Genomic DNA, 19,044 nt, shown 5'->3' on the forward strand with positions numbered 1-19,044 from the left:
TTTGGAATGTAAGGGGTGCAAATAAAAAGTATAAACAGAAGGAACTGAGGAAATATATAAAGACAAAACATATTACCCTAGCAGGAATAATAGAAACCAAAGTTAAAGAGCACAAAGCAACAACTATGGCAGCTAATATGGCATCCAACTGGGGGTTTCTGAATAATTACAGGAGTACAATCAATGGTAGAATCTGGCTACTATGGGATAGTAGATTATATACAGTAGATAAGCGGAAAGAAGAAGCTCAAGTACTGCATTGTCAAGTTAATACAATAGCATCAAATAAGACATGTGTTATAACTGTAATCTATGGGTATAACACATGTGTGGAAAGGAAAAGTATCACTACAAAACAAACTGGAATTACCTATGAACGTCGTCGCTAAAACACTCGTAGCTAATAAAATTTCTTGATAATCCGTTGCTAATTCGTCGCTAAATAAGATTAGCGACGAATTTTTCTGTTTAGCTACAGAATTTGTCTGTCGCTAAAACCTGATTTTTTAGTAGAGTATGTGGGATACACTTAAAATACTGGCTCAAGGAATGAATATGCCATGGTTAATTGTTGGAGATTTTAATGCAATATTATATCCACGAGATAGATTATATGGGAATCCAATACAATATGGGGAGATCAAGGATTTCAATGACTGTAATCATGAATTACTTCTCAATGAAGTAAGATGGATAGGGGATTACTACACCTGGACTAATAAACAACAAAGTAATGAGAGAATTTGTAGCAGACCGGATAGGGCTTTTGGTAATCATGAATGGATGATGGAATGGGGTCATATTGTGATGGAATATGATGTGCCACTAATCTCAGATCATAATCCAATGGTGCTTGCTTTATAGGAAAATCAGAGGGACATCAAAGTTCCATTCAGGTTCTTCAACTCTTGGGCTGATCATGACAAGTTTCAGGATATAGTGAAGTAAGTATGGCAACAAAAGTTTTCAAATTGGAAGATGAAAGATATATGGATGAAATTGAAGGCACTAAAACCATTATTCAAGCATTTGAATAATGAGGAGTTTAGAAACATTACACAGAGAATAGACAAAGCAAGAAATGAGTTAGTGATGATTCAGAAACAACTAACATCAAAATGGTCAGATGATTTAGTGGAACAGGAAAAGGCTACAATGCAGAACCTGTAAAAGTGGTCCATGATAGAGGAGAACATCATGAAACAGAAGTCAAGAGCTAAATGGATCCAATTAGGGAATTCAAATACAAAGTATTTCTCAACTGTGGTTAAGGAGAGAAGTCAGAGAAAAACCATTAAGGAGATCATATCACTAGAAGGAAGGAATCTTACAGAGCCAAAAGAAATACAAGAAGAGATTGTCAAATTCTATAAATCCTTGATGGGACCTTCTGCTAAGGCTGTATGTGGGCCTGGCCCGGGCCTAAATGGGCTAAACGGGCCGGGCATAATGGTCCTAGGCTTTGGCGGGCCGGTCTTTGGCGGTCCCGGGCCAAACGGTCCTGATGGGTGGAACCGGTCCACTGCGAGCCTAAGCCCACGTGGTCCCAAGCTAAATGGGTCGGGCCTAAACGGGCCTAAGTGTTCTTGGCTATTTTTTTTTTGAATTTTTTTATCTAAGGCAATTTCTTATATATATATATATATATATATATATATATATATATATATATATATATATATATATATATATATATATATATATATATATATATATATATATATTATATATATATATATATATATAATATATATATATATATATATATCTAATACATATAAACTATATATATATATATAAGGAAATATGTCACGATCCAAAATCCACTAAGGACCGTGATGGCGCCTGACACCATTATCAGGCAAGCCAACCACAATTTACTAGCAATTTCTCATTTTAATTATTTTTAAATCATTTCCTTTAAACAAATAAATAATAAATAATAAACTCTGTTGGATAAATGGGGATGTCTTTACAAAATTTAACTACTAAAAAATCCCGTGATCATCACAGAACCTGGTGTCACAAGTACATGAGCAATTTCTAGTAAATAATGTAGTACAACAACCGTCCGGAATACAATATTGGACAGAAAGTAAATACAGCAATTTGAAAGAGACACTGCTAGCTGCGGGTCGTCTCGGGAAGTGCAGCTCACCTAAGTCCCCGTATCAACCGTGCTGCTACGCCCACTAGGCCACTAGAGATGCATGTGCCTGTGCAACAAAAATGCACAACAAATGTAGTATGAGTACGAAAACAACGTGTACCCAATGAGTATCCCGTCTAATCTTGAAGAAGTAGAGACGAGAGGTCAACTTTGACATTTACTAGTGGTCCAATAATAATATAGTGAAAATGTGAGGAAATCATGAATTTTTATAAAACAATTATAAACTCGTAAAACCAGATAGCAGGTAAACAACATCTCAAATAAATACGGATTTTCAAGGTTTACTTTTCATTATGCTTATCAACAATGTCTGGCCAGGGAAGGCAAATATTATCACATAACATTCTTAGGCAAGCAATACAAGCATGTGCATATCATGCCGAGGTCATACGGCCCGATCCAACAATATTTAAATTGTGCACTGCCGAAGGTCGAACGTCACGAACCATAGATGCCTCTATTTAATCTACCGAGGCGTTCGGCCCGTTCCAAAAATAAACACACACAGACAGTCAATCAAGAAGTCAACATGGAACAATTATCCAAAGAAAATCCAATTCTCTCTTAATAATTTAGGAAAATGAAGTTTAAATCTTTTTAGAAATTCATTTACTAATTCGATGTGATTTAAGCAATTCAGCTGTCAATAAGATAACAAATAGTCCATGTATAGCATGTTTTTGGGTCCTAGACTACCCAGACTTCAACATAATAGTAGCTATGCACGCACTCTCGTCACCTCGTGCGTACGTAGCCCCCACAAATAGAAGCAGATAACCAATTATATCACCTATGGGGACAATTCCCTCTTACAATGTTAGAAAGGAGACTCACCTCGCTCCGAAACCTATATTCCGACTCAAGAACGCGCTCAAACCTCCAATTTGGAGTCGAACGATCCAAAACTATTCAAATAGGGTAAGAACTAGTCAATACATGCTCAAAAGATCATATTCTAATTATTAAACCAATTTCCCAACTCTAAATGCAAGGTTCCTAAAATTCATCCCTGGCCCACGTGCCCGCATTCCGAAATTTTTCGAGGGAAGTTGTTCTCTATAACCTAAGGATCAATAATATATGATTTCTAATCCATTTCATAACTAATTTCTTGGTAAAATATAAGTTTTATTAAAACCCTAGGTCTAGCTCTAACCCCTTGATTTCTCTAAATCTTTAGGTGTTAATCTACCCAAAACTCGAGTGTTAAACTTAGAAATAAAGGAGATGAACTTACCTCACGATGGTATGTGGAAATCCCTTCTCAAGAGCTCCAAAATCTCTCAATACCCGAGTGCTAAATGGTCAAAAATGGCTGGGGCTCGACTTAAATGAAGCTGACTGCTTCAGCAGTTTCCGCATCTACGGTCCTGCATCTGCGAAATTGGCTAAAAGGTTTGGGACCGCTTCTGCGGTCTTGAAGCCGCATCTGCGAAGCCGCTTTTGCGGCTAAGGAGCCGCTTCTGCAGTTTGGCCTGGCTAGATCTAGGCCACATCTGCGAGGCTACGACCGCTTCTGCGGTCTCGCACCTGCGGTCGACCAACCGCAGGTGTGGTTATGACAGAAGCAGATGCTTCAGAACTTCTCCAAATTCCATTTTCGTTCCGTTAACCATCCGGAATCCAGCCGAAGCCCCGGGACCCCAATCAATCATACCAACCAGTCCCAAAACACATTACGGACTTGCTCGAGGCCTCAAATCATATCAAACCATGCTAAAATCATGAATCGACCTCCAATCCAAGCTTTATGAACTTTAGAATTTCAAACTTCTACTTTCGATGTTTAAACCTATCAAATCACGTCTGATTGACATCAAATTTTGTACACAAGTCATATTCAACATTAAGGACCTACTCCAACTTTCAGAATCGGATTTTGACCCCGATATCAAAAAGTCCACTTCCGGTCAAACTTCTCAAAAACCTTCAAATTTCTATCTTTAGCCAAATGACTCCAAAATGACCCACGGACCTCCAAATTCACTTCTGATCGCGCTCCCAACTCCAGAATCACCATACGAATCTACTTCCAGACTCAGAATCTCAAACGGACATAGATTACATCGAAATGCACTTCAACCCAAACTTATGAAATTTCTTCCAAGATGCTAACTTCCACAATAGGCACCAAATCGCTCCCAGGTCATCAAAAACCTAATCCGGACATACGCCCAAGTCCGAAATCATCATACGAACTTGCTGGAACCTTCGAATCCCAATTTCGAGGTCGTTTACTCAAAAATCCAGTCTTAGCTAATTCTTTCAACTTAAAACTTCCGAAATGAGAATTCTCTTTCCAAATCAACTCCGAACTTCCTGGAAATCAATTCCAACCGTGCGCACAAGTCATAATACCTGAAGTGAAGCTGATCATGACCTCAAACTACTGAACGACGCACTAGAGCTCAAAACGACCGATCGGGTCATTACATTCTCTCCCGCTTAAACATATGTTCATCCTCGAACGTGCTAAGAACTACGTTGGGGTTGCCCAAAATCACTGTTTAACACCTCGAGCACCTACTCGTGCTACCACCACTCAGCTGGGCACCCTAGCTCAATCAATCCAAAGATACCCTTTTTCACTTAGGAAAATAATCCTTAGAGCCCAATTACAACATCCGGAATTCTCTGCCAGGCTTGTTTCCAACATACGCTCACCGTATCAATCACCGCACGATGTACCAGAATATGACTGCATACCTTTTGATGGATTCACACCTTGCACCGCTTTATTCACAAAACCACAATAACATTCTCTGAGCATAATAGTCGAAATTCCACGAACCTGATGCTCTCATTGCACCTCATGACATACATAGGTCTTGCTCTAACTCTTACAATACCACCACGATGGAAGAGATGTGTAGAAATTTATAACCAACTGCCGAATCAACAAATCATTGGGTCTATACTCCTGACAAGAACTATCACCTCATTCTGAACCAAATAATGGTCTTAGCTCCTTAATATGCTTCATATAATCAGATTGCACTGATCCTAAATCCAATGATCTCGTCTCACCCAGTACGAACTACTCAAGCAATAAGCCACCACGGACATGATCAAAAGTCTCAAATGATGCCACAATGTGCCAATAGGCTATAAACTCAAACATGACAAAAGGAAAACGAACTCGAGAAGGAACTACTTAACTCACATACTAATATGGATTTTCCTTAGAAAATGAGAAACAAGGCATACAAAAATAGCATATAGAAAACTGTACTCAACATCATACTGTTGCGGCGTGCAACCCGATCCAGATAACATATCCATGGCGGCGCGCCACCCGATCCACACATAGAATTCACATAAGGAGATATATATCGAGCTAAATTGCTCATTACTAAAAAATACTGAATATCAGTCACAAGCACGCTAAGCGCATAATACCATCCCTAGGGAGACATATAGTGCCATAGGCTACAAAACTCAAGCACAATTGAGGTGCGATATACGATCTGAATCTCGAGAGACATCCTTCTCCTATAACATCATCTCTACACGGAACCCCAATACATAAGAAATTCACCAAGCCGTCTCACAACTCATACGGCGCCATATATCATTTCATGAAATAGCTGACGACGAAATAGTACCCCGACTACTTGTCCAAAGGAGTGCATTGCTAAAATGAACACATCTGGCCTGATATAGAGCCTATATTCACATTTAGATCCATCCACGGATCTCAAGCTGATTTTGATCACACTGAACTAGGCTAATAACCTTTCGAAGGTTCATAATAACTCCCTTTTTCTCATAACACACGCGAGCTACCATCATAATCGGGGAAATCCTCCACAGTCCACAACCCAATAAGTCGAGTGCCCTCCGGGCATAAATTCTCAAATTAGTGATATTACCATGATCTTCATACTTGGTTTAAATCTTTAATCAACCAAGTGAATACATATCACACTTATACAATCTTCTCGTGAGATACGCTCCTACGACCTTCCGCACTAGATAACGAGTCTGCACATCTATACCACCTGTCACACTAATATTGCAAAGCATATCAAGAATCCGTAACCAAGATGCAAAGCCTCCGACACAAAATGTCGATCTTAGGTGACGCTGAAGACAATAACAACTTACTCCAAATATCCAAATCTCCTTCTTGCTTATCCGAGCTCATGACATCCTCGTCAAATACCGAACCACAAACTTGATCCTCACTTTCAAATTTCATACCGCTAGTCACACCTCCTTTTTTACCACCCGAGGGTAATATAAGAGAGTTTTTCCAATTTAAGTGACATTATCTTAAATGGGATTATTTATTTAATTAGAGTCGTCACTTGGGATAGTTTATTTGGTCACCCAAGTCACCGGTTTATTTTAAATCCCAAATCGAGGAAATTCGACTTTCAATTTTGAAGTCTGCGAACCAGAAATTCTAAGTAAGGAATTATGTTAATCCGGGAGAAGGTGTTAGGCATTCCCGGGCTCTGTGGTTCTAGCACGTTCGCTTAAACTATTATAATTGGCCTATTATCATATTTATTACATGTTTTAACCTATTGTGTATCTTAGCTTATTAACCGCTTATAGGGAGATTCAACGTTATTTAAAACATGCCTTGAACCATGCCACATGAAATACACTCGCGATTCGTGACACGTTCTATTTAACGTTATTGAGATTTGGATTTGGGTCACATGAAATGCGCACCCGAGTTTGAGGAAATTAATTTAAACTACGCACCTAAAGCAACTACGCACTTTCAAGTACTACTGGCATCATAATTTCACATTTTTCTTACATAAGAAATTAAACGAATATCATGGTCCCAAAAATAAGAGGAAAATGTTCGTACTGGATCTTGCCATTAATCTTTGCGATTGAAACCTCTTGTTAGGTACTGATAACTAAATCTTTGAAATATATAAAGGAAAAGCTAGAAAGGGTATCTTACCCAAGTAAACCATGGAAAATACTATTAATCTAAAAATATGTTAAAATAGAAACATATTGGATCCAGACACTAAAATATTCTAATTACAGTGATACAAAAATACGAAAATAAGAAGATAACTGAAGTTAAACATCTATCTGATGGTATTAGAAAACGATTAAATTTATTCATACCTAAGGATTGAAATCAAATTAACAGAGAACAAAGCTATCACGAGGCAAATTGGAAAGAAACAGGGAAATCATTACTACATCAATGCATTTTTTAATAGACATAGTGGTAATATAAATATTTGCAAAAGACTTTCTTGGTAAGATGCCAAAACATTCCATAACAATGGAATAACAGAGAACTAACTCGACACTTAACGAACAGAGAAAACCAAAAATAATTGGTGGATGAAAAAGAAAAAATGATGTTGAGCCATTCATGAACAGAAAATGAGTTTAAGAGGAAAAAAAACCTTTAATGAGTAGAAGCCTTCCTTTATTAAGAAATCAACTGGTGTACAAAAGCAACAAACTCGACGACCAAATGAGCACACGAACAAGACCAAGTTGGGACTGAGTTACGGCTAGAGAACTCACCGGCGACCGAAATCGACGTCCCCAAATGGACTAATCTCTACTGGTTTTGGACGGTGATTTCAAGCTTATTTCCGCACTTCTTTGGGTCGTTTTTTGGGTTGGTTCTTCGCTGGAATTTGGGGCTTTCGGGGGTTGTTTATGGGGTGGTTTCAGCTGTGTTTTGGCTGAAAATTTCTGAAATTTTGGAGCTTTACTTGGCTAGTTTCAATGGAGTTTTGGAGCAAGGTTACATGGCTATGGATGTAAGATTTTGAGATGCATTTGGATGATTTTCATGGCTCAACAGTTGTTGGTTTTCATATTCTTTACATGGGTAAAAACAAATGGAATTAGTTTTCTGATTTTAGTGTAAAAATGGAGAGCCCTTCCTCTTGTTGTCGCCCTGTATTCAAGAAGAAAGAAGATCAAATCCCCTTGGCCTTTTTCTCTTCGTCTATATATTAGTCTGTGCATATGTCTTCATTTGTTTGGAAAGAAAAGGACTTTTCCAAGAAAAATCGTGCCCCCCCCCCCCCCAAAAAAAAAAACTGAAATCTCCGAAAATTCTCTTTGTCGTGCCTCTATGCATGTGAAATTTTTGGAATTGGGATAAGGTTTGTTGGAAGGAATCTTATGATGTGCCATGTTTTCATTGGCTTTTTTTTATTAGTTTTTTTTGTTTTTGAAAATAAGTCCACAAAATAAAATCTATTCCTAAAATAACAAGGTAAAATCACTACATACTCAATATTATTTCTTGAAAGTCTCTAACTTAAAAATTAAACTAAACTAAATTATATATTTTGGAAACTTTTGTTTCTTTTTTAAAAAAAATAATAAAACTAATACTCTAAAAATATGTAACTTTTTTGTAATTTTTATTTTTGTGACGAAGTAAAGTAAAAGAGCCAAAATTAGTTGAAATAACTACATTAGGCCTAAATTAAATATTTACATGCTAAAATATAAAAAATCTTGGGGAGGGTCAAAAATCACATGTCTACAGCGGCCCCTCTTTGATTGGAAACGCGAAGAGTTTTCAGACAAAGAACGACTAGACAGGTTTTTTGACCCGACCCTTATTTGGAGAGACTAAAACTAAGAGGAAAAGAGAATGTGACCGAGCCCTGGTATCTGAGCTACCTACATATCCTTGGATATAAAGGAATCAGGCCAACAGAAGTGAGTGAGATGATGGAGTATGCCGAGGTGGAGAGCCGGTCGAGGTGTCGTTCCGTCGAGGTTCTGGTCCGCGGTCCTGTTATTACATCAAAAATCAAAAAATGAAAAAGACTAACTAACTCTGTCAACTATGAGTTACAAGATTCCTATTTATAAGTCTTCTGAAGCTTGATCTGGAGTCTTGAATGGTTCTTCATGCAGACTTTAGATTTGAACCTCGGCGCTTGTTAGCTGCAGGTGCTAGCTCGTTCTTCTTTAGTTTTTTGGATCAAGATCATACATAGTGCTTGTGACCTCAGTCATGTCTTGAGCAATCCGCCTCTTGTTTCAGCTTCTACATTTTGGCTTCACTCCCTTTTTCCCTTTTTTTTTCTTTTCTTATTTTTTTCTTTTTTGTTTTTTTTTAATTCTGGACTGAGATTACTTCCATTGATCATCTCGTCTGTTGACTCGCCTTCTTGCCGCGAGCTTCTTTTGTTGCTGACTTGAGTTGCGTTATGAAGTGAACTCCCTTATTCTCTAAGTAGGCGCCTGATTGCTAACATTTGAATTGTTGTTTTGTTCTTCAGGTGGGCTCCTCATTACTAACACTTGAATTGCTGTTTTATTCTTCAGGTGGGCTCCTGATTACCGACACTTGAATTGATGCTTTGTTCTTCAGGTGAGCTCCTGATTATCAACACTTGACTTGTTGCTTTGTTCTTTAGGTGGGCTCCTGATTACCAACACTTGAATTGTTGCTTTTCCTCGAAACTTGAGTTGTCTTCCTTCGAAACGGCTTTTCCTTGAAACTTGAGTTGTCTTCCTTCGAAGCTGCTTTCCCTTGAAACTTGAGTTGTCTTCCTTCGAAAATGCTTTCCCTTGAAACTTGAGTTGTCTTCCCTTGTTCTCCAGGTGGGCGCCTAATTACAACAAAACAGACAAAACAAAAGAAATTCTCCTGCCCCAGTTTGATATTGGGAACATTTGTGAGTGTTAACAAAACTATAAATCACCTGCACTGCTGATGAAGGATGCAATGATGAGAGTAAAATTAATGACTCGACTAGGATGTGCGTCTCCTAAATGTGATTGAGCTTGCGGAAAACTATGAACTAAGCTTGACTAAAGTAAAAACTGACCTTATTCTCCAGGCGGGCCCTCCTGATTTCAGGAAAACTAAACATTGATAATCTTAAGAAAACTAAAAAAATGACTCCTTTTTTTCAAATCCAGACTTCCTTTTTTTTTAAAATATCCTAGGAAAAAATTCGTCAGACTAGGTTTTCTATCTTAGGAGAAAGATTCATCAGACTAAGACGTTAATCCTAGGAGAAAATTCATCAGACTAGGTCTTCTATCTTAGGAGAAAAATTCATCAAACTAAGATTGTGATCCTAGGAGAAGATTCGTCAGACTAGGTTCCCTTTTTGTTATCTTATGAGAAAGATTCATCAGACTAAGATTTTTATCATAGGAGAAAATTCATCAGACTAGGTTTTCTATCCTAGGAGAAAGATTCATCAGACTAAGATTTTGATCCTAGGAGAAAGTTCATCAGGCTAAGATTTTGATCCTAGGAGAAAGTTCATCAGACTAGGTCTTTTTTTTATATTTTAGGAGAAAATTCGTCAGACTAAGATTTCTATCCTAGGAGAAAATTCATCAGACTAGGTTTTCTATCTTAGTAGAAAGATTCATCAAACTAAGATTTCGATCCTAGGAGAAAAATTCATCAGACTAGGTCTTTTTTTGTATCTTAGGGGAAAATTCGTCAGACTAAGATTTTTATCCTAGGAGAAAATTCATCAGACTAGATTTTCTATCTTAGGAGAAAGATTCATCCGACTAAGATATTTATTGGGAGAAAATCCATCAGACTAGGGCTTTTTATCCTAGGAGGAAAAATGTGAAGATCAATGGCAAGATTTAATGCACAATAGCAAGACAAATAAAGGCAAAGATTTGAGAAACTTCCCTTTATCGGCTCTTCTCTTCTTTTCTTTTTCTTCTCTTTTTTTGTTTTTTCTTTTTTTTTCTTTTTTTTTGAACCACTTTCCTTGCACTGCTTTGTTCCTGTTTCACACAAAAAAAATTTGTCAATTTTGAAAATGGTGGTCGGTTTGTGGCCTTGAGTCTTGGGCAGCTTGGCTTCTGATCAATCAGCTTGAGTTGGTTTCAAGAGACTTTTGTTCTGCACCACCTCTAATTGTTTCATACCCAGTGCCATTTGTATTTGTGGCTCAATCAGCCTTATCCCAACTGGAGATCTTTTCTTAGGCGGCCTTTTCCGATATCTTGAATGACTTTCTGCTTTTGAGCAATTTATCTGTCAAAGAGAATCACAAGTTATCATTGCTTGCGCCAAGTAGGCTGACAAGAGTCTTTTGGGGGAGCCTTTGCATGAATCCTCAAGTCATGTCGATAGTAACAACTGAGTGTGATGGCCAAATTTACTTTATGCAACTGAACAGATGGTAGCAGATTTTGAAATCTTTTCTTTCTTGTTTTGACAAGGACCGACTCAGAGTGAAGGACACAATGATGCAAAGAAACAAGTATTAACAATAAATGCCCCATGTCGGAAGGACAGAAGGAAAAGTTTTTTTTTCTTTTTCTTTTTAATAACTAGCCTTAATGATCATGACATGCATTTTGGACTCAACGACCTGATCTATCAAACTAATCAAATCCTCCCTTTTACTATTCTTATGACTTTTGAAGTCGGGCTTGTTCATGTCAATCCTTTGCATCACCTTCATGACTCACTTTTGACTAGTGGTGCCCCGAGGGTTTTTCACCAACAAGTCTCTCACATTTATTCACCTTCACTTACCGTCGCCTTACAGTGCCTGTTAGGGTTTTCACTAGTAAGACTCTCTCATTTTTCTTTTTCTTTTTCTTTTTCATTCTTTTTGTGAGCAACTTGACAGTGTTCTATGTTACGTGAAAACGGTTGCTCATTGCATGCTTCTCTTGGCATTCTTGAAGGCATATAAGGAGGTCTTTATTTGGAAGGTTTTGGATAAGGTTGGACAGAAGGGTCGGCATGAAGGCTCAAAGTAGACTCAAAATGAAGGGTTGTGGACTTACAACTCTTGGAATTGACTCTTTCCAAAGTGAAATAAAATTTCTGCCCCAGTTTCAGCTATTGGAAAATTTTGGATTTTTTTTTTGAATTCTTATTTGCTTGGACCGAATAGTGAGGTTGCCTACGTATCCTTTTTTTAAGGAATCAGGTCGAACGCAGTTCAAACATCTAACCTAACTATTTTCATCTCTCGTTTTTTTTTTCTTTGTCTTTTTTTTTTTTTGCTTTTATTTTCTGGGGGGCATGGATCTTTGCCAATTCTTTTCTTCTTCATTTTTTTTCTTGAAAATTGCCCCTGTTTGTACTCTTGGGACATTGATTTTTTTTTCTTTTTTCTTTTTTTGACTTTTGACTCTAAACTTGATTCCAAAAGAGGGTAGTCAAAGAAAATAACACAGACTCAAAATGGGTAGCGAAAGATATAAAGTGTTTGGATAGCATAAAGAGGGCCTCCCAGCCTCGAGAGTGCCAAACATAGTATCTTTCGAGATCACAGCATTGACGAACATGTCTGTCCTCTTGGTGTGTCATGGTCATAAGTCACTTTTCCATCCCTTAATGTCAAAATTTCTAACAAACTTCAATTGATTAAATATCTTCAAGAGTCAAACCCGATCTTCACAATGATTTGAAGGTGAATTTTACTTGACCTTAATTCTAAAGTATTTCAACTCTTTATTCATCCTCAAAAATGCATTTTCCTTAGTTGTCCAATTCAAACTTAAATCAATTTTCTAAGATTTGGCCAAAAATTCCGCATGCATGTCATGTCATTAAAACTAAAGGGAAAAGAACTAAGCATGGAATGACACAAAAGGACAAACTGTATTTCATTGAGTCTACAACAAGACAAACAACCTAAAATCCGAGTTACAACCCTAAATAACTCGGCTAATGAAAATAGCAACAGAACAGAAAGACAAGACTCACATAAACATAATGGAGGGATAGAAGGGTTTGACTAAATAAAACAAATAAAATCTGGATCACAACCCTAAAATAACCCAGATAATAGAAAAAACATCAAAACAAACTACCAATATTCCTTCCTAGTGAGGAGGGAAGGACTTTTCAATTGCTAGGCTTGGCATTTAGCCACAAATTTGCTCATCAGAATCAGCAGAGCCTTCTCCAATTTCAACATCATTAACTTCAGTTAGCAAGTTCCCGAGAGGATTCTCATACTCCATGTCACCAGGCATCATCCCCACAAAGTGTGCATCATGATGTGCAGGTAAAGGATTCTGCGCGATATTCTGGGTGTCACTGTCTTGGATCACAATCAGGTTTTCCTGAATCATCCTTTCTATTTCTCTTTTGAAATCCCGACAGCTTTCAACATTGTGCCCCTAGAATTGGAATGGTATTCACACCTTTTAGAAGGGTCAAAGCTTCTTGCACGGGGGTCCACATGATTTGGAGGAATAGGTGCAATCATGTCATACTGCTTTAATTTCTCAAACAAGCTTGCATAGGACTCTCCTATTGGTGTAAAATTATCTTTCAGCCTTTGTTCCCTTCTATACCTCTGGACTGGATGTGGGTTATAGGGCATTTGAAAATTTTGTGGAGGTTAGTGGAGATTTTGCGGTGCTGGTGCTCACCTTCTGGGGTGTCTTGGTGGCTAGCCAACATACTGAGGTGGAACGACAGAGTATTGAGGGTTCTGAGGTGGATAATACTGCTCAGGGGAGTCATGGAAAACTTGAGGAGGCTGCTCATACCTTCGAGATGTTCTCCTGGGACCTCTTCTCGACCCTGATGTCATCATGATTTCTTCAACCTTCTCATTTGTGTCGCTAAAATTATAAGATTCAACCCGGACAACCTGAGTTGCAGCTTTAAAAACTGCTTGACTTATAATTTTGCCTGTCTTAAGATCATTCTCTACTATTATCCCATTTTGATTGCTTCCGACAAGGATTTACCAACTGCGGACATCAAATTTTGAAAGTAATCTGGCTCTTGCACTTGAAGGAAGACAGTGATTAGCTCGTGGTCATCCATGGTTGGCTTAACTCGAGCTGCTTGCTCTCTCCAATTAATGGTATATTCCCTGAAACTTTCACTTGGTTTCTTCTTCAGGTTTGAAAGGGAAATGCGGTCTGGGGCAATGTTGATGTCGTATTGGAACTGATTGACAAAGGCCTGTGCCATGTCATTCCAAACGTACCAGCGAGATGTGTCTTGATCCAAAAACCATTCGGATGCTACTCCCGTAAGGCTTTCCCCAAATAAGCAATCAGCAATTCTTCGTTTCTTCCCGCACCTCTCAGTTGATTGCAATACTTTTTCAGGTGGGCTATGGCGTCTCCATGTCCATCATACTTTTCAAATTTGGGAGTCTTGAAATCAGGCAGCAAGTGGACATCGGGGAACATGCATATATCTTTGAATGCAACACTCTTTTGACCTGCCAACTCTTGCATGTTTTTCAACCGTTGTTCTAAGCTTTTCACTCTTTGGATCATTTCTTCCTGTACCATCTTTCGGGCATGCTTCTCAATGTTTGCAGGAAGATCAAACGAGTACGAGTGGTACTCAGGAGAGTGGTACTGCTCTTGCTGTGTAGCAAATTGTGACTCATGACGAGGTTGTCCTTGACCATTGGCCCATGCTTGACACATTTCGGTCATTTGCTGTTTCAGTATTCTATTTTTCTCAACCATAGCAGACTCTTGTTGAACCCTCTGACCCTGAGTCTCTTGAGCATTTGTAACAGCTTCGATGTCAGTTATCATTTTTCCTTGGATCTTGTGTTTCCAGCTTACCACAAATCGACCACCTCAACTTTCTTCACAATTCAAAACAAAACATGTTAGAATGAACTCAGTCAACCCTTATTATTATCAATATTTTTTCATTTCTTCATTTTTTTTCATTTCTTTTTAATGGTGATCGAACCTGATGTGGGTTGCCTACGTATCATGTGGGAACATGAATCAGATCTTGCGTAGTTCGAGAAGATCATAAATAAAGTAAATAATCGAACTTTTTTTCGAATTTTTTATTTTATTTTTTCGAAAGAAAGACTTATAAAGAAGAAAGGAAATATTTTTGGATTTTGATTTTTCTTCAGCATTTTTGCAAAGAAAGACTTCTAAAGAAGAAAGATTTTTTTTTTGAATTTTTTTTTCTGGAATTTCGAAATAAAAACTTTTAAAGAAGAAAGAGAATATTTTAGGAATTTTATTTTGAATTTATGAAAGAAATGCTTCTAAAAAAATAAAATATTTTTGAATTTTGAATTTTCATTTCAATTTTGAAAGAAGAATGAAAATATTTTTTTGGATTTTTGAAAGAAATTAAAAAAAAATATTTTTGTATATATTTAAAAAAAACAATTAGGGTCTAAAAGAAAGGCTTTCTAAAGAAGCAAATAATGAAAAATATTTTTGGGTTTTTTGAAAATTGGGGTCTCAAAAAAAAGGTTTTTCTAGAGAGGAAGTAAAGGAAAGTTTTTTGGATTTTTTGAAAATTATGGGCCAGAACCGATGAGGTTTGCCTACATATCTCACATCCGGTGAGAATCAGACCCGCGTAGTTCTCCAGGTTTTGACGGAACAGAAATTGACTTATTTTGAAATGACTTTTCTTTTTTTTCAAAATTTCGGCAGAGTTTCAGAATATTTCAAATGCCTACCTCTCACTCTCTTTTCTTTTTCTTCTCTTTTTTTATTTTCCTTCTTTTCTTTTCTTTTTTTATTTTCTTTCCCTATTCTAGAAGTCAGTCAACATGCAAGCCGAAACAGACATATACTGAAGTAGCACGTAAGATGCATCAGGATGGTCTTTTAAACACTTGTCCTAGACTCAATCCCTGTGTTGAGTCCCCAAAGTTAGATGCACGTGATGCAAACAAATGTACCTACTAGAGATCCGGCATGATGTTATGTTATTCTAGGTTTAAAAACCTGGGTGTATTGTTCTAAACCTGGCTTACCCGAGCCGACAGCTCGAGCCGAGGGGGCGCAACGTACCGGGAATATAGAAGCTTCACCGGCTTTGCAACTTATCCGAACCTCGTTCTAAAATTGGGATTTGAATCTAACAGAAAAGAAGTCACACGAAGTGCACACTTCCCAGATGATTTAGAATACTCAGATAGAAGAGGGTTTTCGTAACAGTTTATATACAGTTCAAGCAATATTAAAGTGGTAAAAAGCGGCATTTAGCACATTAGGCTCAAACACGCAGAAAATCAGATAATAGATAAAAGCCAAGTATAACAGTTATTCTAAGCTCGAATTCTGAACCCTGAACAAGAAATTCTGGGTTCTTGTCCCCAGCAGAGTCGCCAGAGCTGTCACACCTCCTTTTTTACCACCCAAGGGTAATATAAGGGAGTTTTTCCAATTTAAGTGACATTATCCAAAATGAGATTATTTATTTAATCAGAGTCGCCACTTGGGATAGTTTATTTGGTGTCCCAAGTCACCGGTTTATTTTAAATCCTAAATCGAGGAAATTCGACTTTTAATTTTGAAGTCTGCGAACCAGAAATTCTAAGTAAGGAATTCTGTTAACCCGGGAGAAGGTGTTAGGCATTCCCGAGTTCCGTGGTTCTAGCACGTTCGCTTAAACTATTATAATTGACCTATTATCCGATTTATTACATGTTTTAACCTATTGTGCATCTTAGCTTATTAACCGCTTTTAGAGAAATTCAACGTTATTTAAAACATGCCTTGAACCACGTCACATGAAATGCACCCGCGATTCGCGACACGTTCTATTTAACGTTATTGAGATTTGGATTTGGGTCACATGAAATGCGCACCCGAGTTTAAGGAAATTAATTTAAATTACGCGCCTAAAGCAACTACACATTTTCAAGTACTACTGGCATCATAATTTCACATTTTTCTTATATAAGAAATTAAACGAATATCATAGTCCCAAAAATAAGAGGAAAATGTTCGTACTGGATCTTGCCATTAATCTTTGCGATTGAAGCCTCTTGTTAGGTACTGATAACTAAATCTTTGAAATATATAAAGGAAAAGCTAGAAAGGGTATCTTACCCAAGTAAACCATGGAAAATACTACTAATCTAAAAATATATTAAAATAGAAACACATTGGATCCAGACACTAAAATATCCTAATTACAGTGATACAAAAATACGAAAATAAGAAGATAACTAAAGTTAAACATCTATCTGATGGTATTAGAAAACGATTAAATTTATTCATACCTAAGGATTGAAATCAAATTAACAGAGAACAAAGCTATCACGAGGCAAATTGGAAAGAAACAGGGAAATCATTACTACATCAATGCATTTTTTAATAGACATAGTGGTAATATAAATATTTGCAAAAGACTTTCTTGGTAAGATGCCAAAACATTCCATAACAATGGAATAACAGAGAACTAACTCGACACTTAACGAACAGAGAAAACCAAAAATAATTGGTGGATGAAAAAGAAAAAATGATGTTGAGCCATTCATGAACAGAAAATGAGTTTAAGAGGAAAAAAAACCTTTAATGAGTAGAAGCCTTCCTTTATTAAGAAATCAACTGGTGTACAAAAGCAACAAACTCGACGACCAAATGAGCACACGAACAAGACCAAATTGGGACTGAGTTACGGCCAGAGAACTCACCGGCGACCGAAATCGACGTCCCCAAATGGACTAATCTCTACTGGTTTTGGATGGTGATTTCAAGCTGATTTCCGCACTTGTTTGGGTCGTTTTTTGGGTTGGTTCTTGGCTGGAATTTGGGGCTTTCGGGGGTTGTTTATGGGGTGGTTTCAGCTGTGTTTTGGCTGAAAATTTCTGCAATTTTGGAGCTTTACTTGGCTAGTTTCAATGGAGTTTTAGAGCAAGGTTACATGGCTATGGATGTAAGATTTTGAGATGTATTTGGATGATTTTCATGGCTTAACAGTTGCTGGTTTTCATATTCTTTACATGGGTAAAAACATATGGAATTGGTTTTCTGATTTTAGTGTAAAAATGGAGAGCCCTTCCTCTTGTTGTCGCCCAGTATTCAAGAAGAAAGAAGATCAAATCTCCCTAGCCTTTTTCTCTTCGTCTATATATTAGTCTGTGCATATGTCTTCATTTGTTTGGAAAGAAAAGGACTTTTCCAAGAAAAATCGTGGGCCCCCTCACCCCCCCAAAAAAAAAAAAAATCTCCGAAAATTCTCTTTGTCGTGCCTGTGTGCATGTGAAATTTTTGGAATTGGGATAAGGTTTGTTGGAAGGAATCTGATGTGCCATGTATTCATTGGCTTTTTTTTTATTAGTTTTTTTTTTTGTTTTCGAAAATAAGTCCACAAAATAAAATCTATTCCTAAAATAACAAGGTAAAATCACTACATACTCAATATTTATTTCTTGAAAGTCTCTAACTTAAAAATTGCACTAAACTAAATTATATATTTTGGAAACTTTTGTTTCTTTTTTTTTTTAAAAAAAAAATAAAACTAATACTCTAAAAATATGTAACTTTTTTGTAATTTTTATTTTTGTGACGAAGTAAAGTAAAAGAGCCAAAATTAGTTGAAATAGCTACATAGGCCTAAATTAAATATTTACATGCTAAAATATGAAAAATCTTGGGGAGGGTCAAAAATCACATGTCTACACTGCTCACTGCACCTAACAAGCCAATATACGATAGTACAAGAATTTCATAATAACTCTTGAACCACTGTTAGGATAAACACTTCATCACATAGAAACTTTTTACTTAACTCATTCCAAGATAACCATAGCTACACGCGAGTGAATTCTCATAACCGTAGAACATTCATATCCTCAAGTAGTGGTCTAAACCACCATGACCCTCTCGGGATCCGCCTACACATAACAAGGCCATAATACTTGAATACTTCCAAATAAAATCAATTACGGTGGCCGTCAAACCTCGCACGTACTGCCACAAATCACATGCATAACTTAATCACGCTGAAGGAACTGATCACCGACACCATTATGCCAATTCAACCATAGCTAATCAATCTAACTTCTTCTAATTCATCCTTAATTTGCCTTAGAGATAACAGTAGCCCCATTCCTTACATCACCAACCTAAATCCGCACTCATCTTGAGTAACCCCATTCCACGAGACCATATTGTCTCCAAACCCATGAACCGTTTCACACCCTCCA

At 37.2% G+C, this 19,044-nt stretch overlaps 1 long non-coding RNA gene across 1 annotated transcript; it reads right to left on the bottom strand.

The window, feature by feature from the left end:
- Positions 1–1,891: 1,891 nt before the first annotated feature.
- Positions 1,892–18,029, bottom strand: LOC142174673 (uncharacterized). The gene is made up of 3 exons (XR_012703681.1): positions 17,406–18,029; positions 7,564–11,156; positions 1,892–2,216 (listed from the first exon to the last, which is right to left on the bottom strand). It is a non-coding gene; the product is annotated as an uncharacterized LOC142174673 (long non-coding RNA).
- Positions 18,030–19,044: the final 1,015 nt, after the last annotated feature.

The sequence above is a fragment of the Nicotiana tabacum genome, chromosome 20 (genome assembly GCF_000715075.1).
Source record: "Nicotiana tabacum cultivar K326 chromosome 20, ASM71507v2, whole genome shotgun sequence".
NCBI classification, from domain to species: domain Eukaryota; kingdom Viridiplantae; phylum Streptophyta; class Magnoliopsida; order Solanales; family Solanaceae; genus Nicotiana; species Nicotiana tabacum.